This window comes from Sciurus carolinensis, chromosome X, assembly GCF_902686445.1.
Source record: "Sciurus carolinensis chromosome X, mSciCar1.2, whole genome shotgun sequence".
In the NCBI taxonomy this organism is placed as follows: Eukaryota; Metazoa; Chordata; class Mammalia; order Rodentia; family Sciuridae; genus Sciurus; species Sciurus carolinensis.
Window position 1 is genome coordinate 126,637,216 of NC_062232.1, and position 9,733 is coordinate 126,646,948.

Below are 9,733 nucleotides of genomic sequence, written 5' to 3' on the forward strand. Positions count from 1 at the left end.
CACAGGCCTCCTACAGAGGTACAGGCATGTACAACACTCAGCAGACTCAAAAATTCCTTTGCACTTACTTGTTTTGTTTCCTAGACCCACAGTTATTTCTGGGTCCAGGTGACCTACCCAGAGGCTACTGCTGTGCTGGGGAAAGCAAAGACCACGTGGTCTTGAGCATGGCAGGAAAATCCAGCAGGAAACTCAAGTGTTAAGAGACTCCTAGATATACACCCCAAACAACTGAAAATACATATTCAAACAAATATTTTTACATGAACATTCATAGCAGAATTATTAAGAAATAGGAAAATAGAAGCAATCTAATTGTCTATACAGATGAATGGATAAACAAAACACGATATATAAAGCTTTTCATCCTTTAAAATAAATGAAGTATTGATACTTAACACAGTGCCAATGAACCTTGAAATATGTTGAGTGAAAAAATACAGAAACCAAAATACATATTGTATTTATATGAAATATCCAGAATAGGTAGATCAATAGATAGAAAGCAGATTATTTCTTGCTTAAGACTAGGGGAAGGAAGAATCAGAAGTGACTTCCTTAAGTGTAGGTGGTTCCTTTTTGTGCTATGAAAATATTCTAGAATTAGGTATTGGTGATGGTTTTCTAATCAAGTGAATATATCAGAAACTACTGAATTCTACTCTTCTAAGTGTTGAATTTATGGCATGTACATTTTTATTGTTTGTTTGTTTGTTTTGGTTTGTGGTACTGGGTATTGACCACAGGGCCTCACATATACTAGACAAGTATTTCACAAGTGAATCACATCCTCAGCCCATGTGCATTGTATTTAAAAAAAAAGTGTAATGACAACTCAAAAAATTGTAATGGGGATGGAAAGAGCATCAGCAGAGAGCCATTCTATGGTGCAGCCCTACAGAGACATGTGAAACTCACAAAGGAGAGAACTCTGGGAAAACACACCAAAACCACAGAACCTACAGCATACAAGGTAAAGCATATCTCCATGGATAGTTTTTGAAGCTGGAAGCAGAAAAAAACCAAAACTCAGGTAAATGCTGAATAAATTGACTATGCCCCATACACCAACAACTTAGCAGAAGGCACACTACAATTTACATGCCCAAATATTCACCCAGTTCTCCTACACATGATGACTGTCATTCAATAAATACTACAAACTATTTAAAAGTCAACATCTATCCACTCACTGTCAAGAGAAAAAGCAATAAACAGAACTGGTCAGAATTTCAGAAAACAGATGCATCAGGCTACGTAAGACTGGGAGGTTTGAATACTATGCGACTGTTATAGTGCAGATTTTCTTTTTTTCTCCTTATTGAACAATTTTAAGTTTTTATTTCTTTACTTTTCTTATTCTCTTTTCCTTTTGTTTACCTGTTCCCTCAGAGTCTCTTTCTCCCTTTTTGCATGCTAACAACCAATTTCTTTTGATTACACTCTCACCCTTTCTATTATCTAGAACTTCTGTATATTCTTTTCTTATTCCATTAACAGCTACATCCTACACCTGTCTGCATTCTCTTTGTCCTCCATTAAAAACTGTAGACCTTATTGCAAATCTGTTTGTTATACTGAAGATAATAATTGAACTCATTCTGTTTATTATGACAATATTATTAATGTCCTCATAGGAGCTATTTGGTCTAGGATTGCATACTGTCTGAATTGGGCACTGATAATATTAATCTCCCCCTTAAAGAAAAGGTTTAGGAAACCAATAGGGCCACTATAAGCCTGTAGGGGGGAATCTGCAATACCCCAGATCTGCACTGCTAGAGGGAAAGATACATGAACAACATGAAAGAACAAGGGAAGAATAGAATCCAATGACAGTATGTTAGAAGAAATGTCAGAAAAAGACTTCAGATTATACATGATTAAGATGATTTGCGAAGCAAAGGATGAGATAAGAGAGCAAATGCAGGCAATGAATGATCATACCAATAAGCAGTTGAAAGAGCAACTGCAGGAAGCAAAAGATCATTTCAACAAAGAGATAGAGATTCTCAAAAAAAAACCCAAATGGAAATCCTTGAAATGAAGGAAACAATAAACCAAATAAAAAACTCAATGGAAAGCATCACCAAAAGACTAGACCACTTGGAAGACAGAACCTCAGACAATGAAGACAAAATATTTAATCTTGAAAATAAAGTTGCCCAAACAGAGAAGATGGTAAGAAATCACGCACAGAATCTCCAAGAACTATTGGACATCATGAAAAGACCAAATTTAAGAATTATTGGGATTGAGGAAGGCACAGAGATACAAACCAAAGGAATGAACAACCTATTCAATAAAATAATATCAGAAAATTTCCCAAGGCTGAAAAATGAAATGGAAAATCAATTACAAGAGGCTTACAGAACACCAAATGTACAAAATCACAACAGATCCACACCAAGGCACATTATAATGAAATAATGAATTTTAAAAAAAGAATTTCAGAAACCACCTTTGAAAGAATTGTGATTAATATATTAAGTAATCTAGTTGGGATGTGGTGAGGACTTCCTGAGAACAAAGAAAATAACATGTCACCTGCAGTATTCCACAACTCTGTTATAACACTGTGCAACTCTCTACTATAGAATGCCCAATGAGAATGTGTTTTACTTTATTCGGGAGACAAAGAGCTGGCAAGCAAAAGAGGAACAAAGAAGGGGAATATTAAACACCACCTCCTATGTTAGGTGTTCAGCCTTTGAACATGAATCTGTTGGGCCAATCTTGGCAGTAATAAATGCTGTTTCCTGCTGAGTGCCCCAATGCCCTGTCTCTCTGTGCAAGAATCCCACAACAGGGAACATGGATATTATTCATGAAGTAAAGCTTTCTTAAAATTGTGTATCACTGTTGACAACTGTTAAAATAATTAATTTGAAAGTTATTAGAATGAGAAGGTTCTAGTACCCTGAGTTCCTATATAAGCAAACACAAAACCAACTCAATGTAAGTGGCATATCTAAATTTAAAATTTATCAGTCAGAAACATCAACTAACCTTTAACTAGGGAATTTATCAATGAGAACCCAACAACTAACTTCTAAATAGTGGCCTTATGGCTGCTGCTCAGTTCTAAACAAATGTGTGTGTATGTATATGTACACATACATACACACATATGTATATGTATACGTAATTTCTCTTTGTGCACTTTGTACAAATTTTCCCCTTACTTCTCTGGGGGAACTCTGAGCTGCTTGCAGGTCTGGTGCCACTCAATTTATGAATCTGTGTTTGCTCAAATAGTATCTTTACAATTTCTATGTGCTTACATTTATCTTTCAACATAATTCCTTTTAGCTTATTATACATATTAAAATAAAGAATAATGATCTCTGGGAGACAGAAAGCAAATGAAGTAAGCCCTAATATTGCCTTAACTTACTGCCTGGAGGTCACAAGAGCAGAAGGGGTACATGAAAGTTTTCTAGTTGAGTAAGTAAAAGTAGGACTTACAGTGAGTTTAGGGCTTATAGAACAGGAGAAAGCTGAGGATAAAGGAGAGGAGAAAGCTGTGGAGAAAGAAATCTCCAGGCTTCATGCAGGGATGGTAATAATTTGTGTTTCCACCACTGTGAATGGAAAATAAACTTTCCTCACAGATCAAGGAAAATAAACTTGACAAGTCAGCAGGATCTTTTCTCAGGAATAAGGCATTGTAAGGCAAAGTATAAACTGCACTGATCTTACCTTAAAGTGTTAAAAGCAGGAACTGGAAAGAGTTGTGCTATTTCAGAGTAATTTAACTACATCTCAGAATAAATCTCAAGAATTTTTTATAGAAATACAGAAATACCTCGCACTCAACAAAAAATTCACAATGACTTCCATTCAATCAAAATTATCAGGCTTACAAAGAAGCAGAAAAGTAGGATCAATGGTAAGTGTAGAGAGGCTGAGCAAAATGGTGGCTGAGTAAGTAATGTCCCCACAGAGACACAATTTGAACAGCTATTCATACACCAAACTATCTTCAAAAGAGCTGAGGAAACCAAGTGAGAGACCACAGTATCTGTTTATTTGCATACTAATAAGAAAAGACAAATTGAAGAAGGCAGGAAAGAAAGCCTTGCCTGAATCATCTCTCCCCCAACTCCAAGCAAATCAGCAAATACAAAGACGTCTTCCTTTGAGGAGGGAGAAGGAACAAGTCTGTGGAACAAGCCTTTGGAACTGTATTGGCCAGTCAACCAAGGAACTGCCTCCAACCAACCATGGATAACACAGAGAGGAACAAGACTCCACCCAATGGTACATAGGACAGGAAAGTAACTAGATCTTTGCCAGGGAACTCAGTGTGTAAAATTTGTATAGAACCTCAAAATGCAATGACAGGAGTCATGAGGTAATATCAGGAAAGGAGGAAAGCTTGGTTTTATTAAGGCAGTATGGCTCCAAAGCCTATGCTAATAAACATCTGAAACTACTGCAGTAGACCAAATTTTTCTTTTTGAAATAGTATCATTTAAAATGAGGTAAAAAGTGAACTAGAAATAGTGTTCAGCATTAGGGTGAATCCAGAAGAATAGGTGGGAGTTTGGGGACACCAAGATGGTAGAGACAGGGTATTGGTAAGAAGTTGCTGGAGGACAAGACAAGGAACAAGTCCTGTCCCTGTTTAAAATAAATTCCATTACCATGAGAACTCCACCACTGAGGACTTATCACCATGAAAATTCTGGCCACAGGTTCAAATTTTAAAATGATCAATGGGAGTAAAGTGGTCAGTATTCTAATTAGGTTTTCTAAAGTAACCAATGGGGGAAAAATTGGAAAATATTCTATCAGGTATCATAATATAATCAATGTGAGAAAATGAGGTAGGTCTTCAATTGTAGTTGCCCCAGAGTTCAGGATATAAGACCCTAATTTCCAGACATTGGGGCCTTGAACCTCTCTCTTGTTCTACCCACTCTGTTCTAAGTACTATTTTTACCTTCAAGAAATTTGTACTCTACCTGTTACTTCTGTGTGCCTTGATCAATTCTTTGTTCTGGACATGAAGGACCTGGAATTTGACTGAACATCCCAATGGTAACAAGGTTAGGAATGCTTGCTGATTAAATAAGAACTAAAACATTAAAATCACTGCACTGGACTAGAAAATTTTAGCTACAAATTTTTGAATGCTTGCTGATTGAATGAAAATTGAAACATTAAAATACTGTACTGACCTAGAAAATTTTAGCTAATTTAAAAATAGCAGGATCTTCCTAAATTCCCTGCTCCAGTACTTCTTTTGTTGTAAAAACAAATCCTTTAGAAGGAACACTTTCCAAAATTTACACATATCTGATGAAGAGCCCAAATAAGAGACATTTCTTTATGCAACAGTCCACCAAAATCAGGGTGCTGTAGTGTCTCAGTTGAGCATCTAGCCAAGAACCTGGAGCCATTATCTGCAAAGGGTGCAGCTCAGCAAATGCTCAGGGGTGTCAAGGACAGGGTAGCTCCTGGTGAGCATTTAATCAAGCAGCCAGGATATAATAGGAGAAACTTGATGTGTGAGGACTGAAGGGTCCACCTCCCCACGACAGAAGGACCCATGAAATCCAACTCAGCCTATGCTCTCAGGCCTGGGAAAGTCCAGGTAATGTTTTTAGCCTGAACACACTCCCATGTCCCCATTGCAACCTTAGGGGACTCAGAGTCAGGAGGGAGTATGGACCCAGGTGAGCAAGGAAAGAGGTGCAGGTCTTACCACGAACCAAGGTGAGGAGGCTGAGGAAGGAAAGCAGAACTCCATAGAATTCTGTTCTGCCCATTCTGTCAGACCTAAGATGCACCAGGCAGGTGGCCAGATGGCTCCTCCAGAGTTCTGACAGTGGGGGAGGGGTCAGAGAGTGGTGGAGCTTGTTCTGATGCATGAGTTTAAGTGTGTTGGAGTGCACTGAACCAGGGGTCTGTCAGAGTCAAGGTGAAATTTAAGGAATGACTGGGGTGGTCAAACCCCAGGAGGAAGATCCCCAAGCAATCCCAGAGGCCTCTGTTGTTAACCCTGCCCTCCCCTAGAGCAGAATTCCTGGGTCAACTGCTTCCTCCTCATGGGATCCTGGGAGTTAAAGTCTTTGCCTGAGGCCCACAATTCAAGTCAGTAGATCCAAGGCCTGGGTCTGCCACAGGCAAGGCGAGAGCTGAGGGTAAATTGAGACCCCCACTCCAGTAGGAGGGGCCCCATCCAGACTACTTCAGTGGCCAGCCTGGCAAACTGGGGTCTGTGGCAAAGTTACAGGGAAAACCCCCTATACTGCAGGAGTTACACCTGGTGGTTGATGTCACCACAGAAGAAAAAGGGCCATGGAACCCTCAAGGTCAAAGTGAGACCTGAGGGTGGATGAAGGCCCACCCCACAAGGATCTATACCCAAATCATTCCAGCTGACTCTGTGTTCCACCCTGCACTCTGGGAACAGAATTCCCAGGTAACTTCCTTCTGTAGGACACTGGGAGTTAGAGCTTCAGCCTGAGGCCTGAAGGTAGTGGAGAGTATCCTGGATCTGTGGGGATCAAAGTGAGAGTTGAGAGTGGACTTAGGAGACCTCACCCCAGAAGGAGGGTCAGGGTCTCCAAACCATCCAGGCTGTCTCTGTGGCCAGCCCTGTGAGGCACCCTTTTGCATCAATGAGACCTAGTGAGGTGTAGGTTCTCTGTCTCACGGATTAAAAGAATGAGACCCACTGACAATGGAGGGTGAGAGCAAGGTAACAATTTTTGTAACAGAAATGAAGGAGAACTCCCACAAATTTTCTACCATCTAGGGGTTCAAGTGGTATTGCTGGAGGTGACCTTTACAGCTATTAGCCAATGACTTTTAGGGAGAAGAGTTTCTACATCCAATCGGAGTGAGACACTCCCAGATCATGCTCCTGCTCTCCAATCAGGATGTTGATCACAGGCTGTTCACATGCTGATCACTTTCTTGATCACATGATGTCTGGCTCATAAGATACTATCTACAGGGAATTGTTGCAATCCAAGTTCCTACCCTATCTGCGGATCATATTTCTGACTCCTACTCTCAGCAAGAAACCTGGGAGTTCCAGATGTTGCTTGAACCCCACAATTCTAGTCAGTGAAGCAGACCAGGACTGGAAACTTTTGAGGTCAAGATGAGAGCTGGGGTGGATTGAGGAGGTCACACCCGCAAAGGATGGTCCCCAAACTACCAGGCTACCTCTGTGTCCAGCCCTGCCCCCCAGGGGTTCAGAATTCTCAGGTGAACCCCTTCAGCCGCAGGGGACCCTGATAGGAATTACAGCCTAGTTTTGAAACCCACAGGGAGCAGACTGACTCAGGGCACTTTCAGGGAGTAGGTGAGAGCTGAGAGTAGGCTTAGGAAGCCCCTCCCCAGGAGGAGGGTCCCAAACCAGCCAAGCTGCCTCTGTGCCCAGCCTTCCACCCTGGGGTGGGGGGAAGAATTCCAGGGCGGTACCTTCTGCTGCACGGGACCCTGGAGTTAAAGGCGTGGCCAGAGGCTTACAGGGAATGGACAGGGTCCTAGAACCACCAGAGTTAATGTGAGAGGTGGGGGTGGACTGAGGAGGCAGTCACCCCAGGAGGCGGGTCCCCAAACCACCCAGGCTGCCCCTGTACCCAGCCCTGCATCCGGGGATGGGGGAAAAGAATTCCAGGGCAACCCCTTCCGCAGCAGGGGACCCTGGGAATTACAGCCTGAGGCCCGCAGTGAGTGGAGAGGATCCTGGAACCACCAGAGTCAAGGTAAGACGTGGAGATGAACTGAGGAGGCCCCACAAGGAGGAGGGTGTCCAAACCACGCAGGATGCCTCTGTACCCAGCCGTGTACCCCAGGGAACAGAATTCCAGGGAAAAACCTTCCCCCGCAGGGGACCATGGGAGTTAGAGCATTTCCTGTGGGCCGCAGGGAACAGACAGGGCTGGGGGACTGTGGGAGTCAAGGTGAGAACTGACAGTGGGCTGTGAGGGTGGACTGAAGAGGTCCCACCCCAGGAGAAGGGTCCCGATACCATCCAGGCTGCCTCTGAGGCTAGTCATTCACCCCAGGGAAGAATTCCAGGGTGCTTCTTCCAATGCAGAGGCGCTGGGAGTAAAAACCCTGGGCTGAGGCCTGAAGGGAGTATACAGGACCAGGGCACTATGGGTGTCCAGGGAGAGCTGAAGGTGGACTGAGGAGGTTGCAACCCAGGTAGAGGGCCCTAAACCATCAATATTCCCTATGCGACCAGTCCTTCACCCACGGACAAAACTCCAGGGTGCCCTTTCCGCCAGAGGTGTAGCTGGGAGTTAAAGCCATTGGCTGAGTGACCAGAGGGCCAGGGCACTGTGGGTGTCCAGGTGAGCACTGAGGGTGCACTGAGGAGGCCCCAGCCAGCGGGAGGATCCTAAACCACCCCCACTACCTCTGTGGCCAGCCGTTCACAGGGCGGGGGAGCAGAATTCCAGGGTGCACCTTCCACCGCAGGGGATGCTGGGAGTTAGAGCCGTTGGCTGAGTGAGCAGACAGGGACAGGGCACTGTGGGTGTCAAGGTGAACACTGGGGTGGACGGAGGAGGGTCACCCTGGGGGAGGGTCCTAAACCACCCCCACTACCTCTGTGTTCAGCCCTGCGCAGGGTGGTGGGGGTGCAGAATTCCAGGGTGCACCTTCCGCCGCAGGGGATGCTGGGAGTTAGAGTCATTGACTGAGTGAGCAGACAGGACCAGGGCACTGTGGGTGTCAAGGTGAGCACCTGGAGTGGACTGAGGGGTGACCATCCTGGGGGAGTGTCCTAAACCACCCCCACTACCTCTGTGACCAATCTTTAAAGAGTAGGGGGACGGAATTCCAGGGTGCCCCGTCTGCCGCAGGGGATGCTGGGAGTTAGAGCCGTTGGCTGAGTGAGCAGACAGGGACAGGGCACTGTGGGTGTCAAGGTGAGCACTGGGGTGGACTGAGGGGTGACCATCCTGGGGGAGGGTCCTAAACCACCCCCACTAACTCTGTGGCCAATCTTTAAGGAGTAGGGGTGCAGAACTCCTGGGTGCCCCGTCTGCTGCAGGGGATGCTGGGAGTTAGAGCCATTGGCTGAGTGAGCAGACAGGACCAGGGCACTGTGGGTGTCAAGGTGAGGACCTGGGGTGGACTGAGGGGTGACCATCCTGGGGGAAGGTCCTAAACCACCCCCACTACCTCTGTGGTCAATCTTTAAGGAGTAGGGGTGCAGAACTCCAGGGTGCCCCGTCTGCCGCAGGGCATGCTGGGAGTTAGAGCCGTTGGCTGAGTGAACAGACAGGGACAGGGCGCTGTGGGTGTCAAGGTGAGGACCTGGGGTGGACTGAGGACGGCCCATCCTGGGAGAGTGTCCTAAACCACCCACTACCTCTGTGGCCAGCCCTTTATAGGGTGGGTGGAGGCAAAATTCCAGGGTGCCCCTTCCGCTGCTGGGGATGCTGGGATTTAGAGCCTTTGCCAGAGTGAGCGGACAGGGACAGGGCACTCTGGTTGTCAAGGTGAGCGCTGAGGATGGGCTGACGAGGCCCCACCCTGGGGTAGGGTCATAAACCACCTCCACTACCTCTGTGTTCAGCCCTGCCTTGGTAGGGGGTCAGAATTCCAGGGTGCACCTTCCGCCGCAGGGGATGCTGGGAGTTAGAGCCGTAGGCTGCGTGAGCAGACAGGGCACTGTGGGTGTCAAGGTGAGCACTGAGGGTGGACTGAGGAGACCCACCCTGGGTGAGGGTCCTAAACTACCCCACTACCTCAC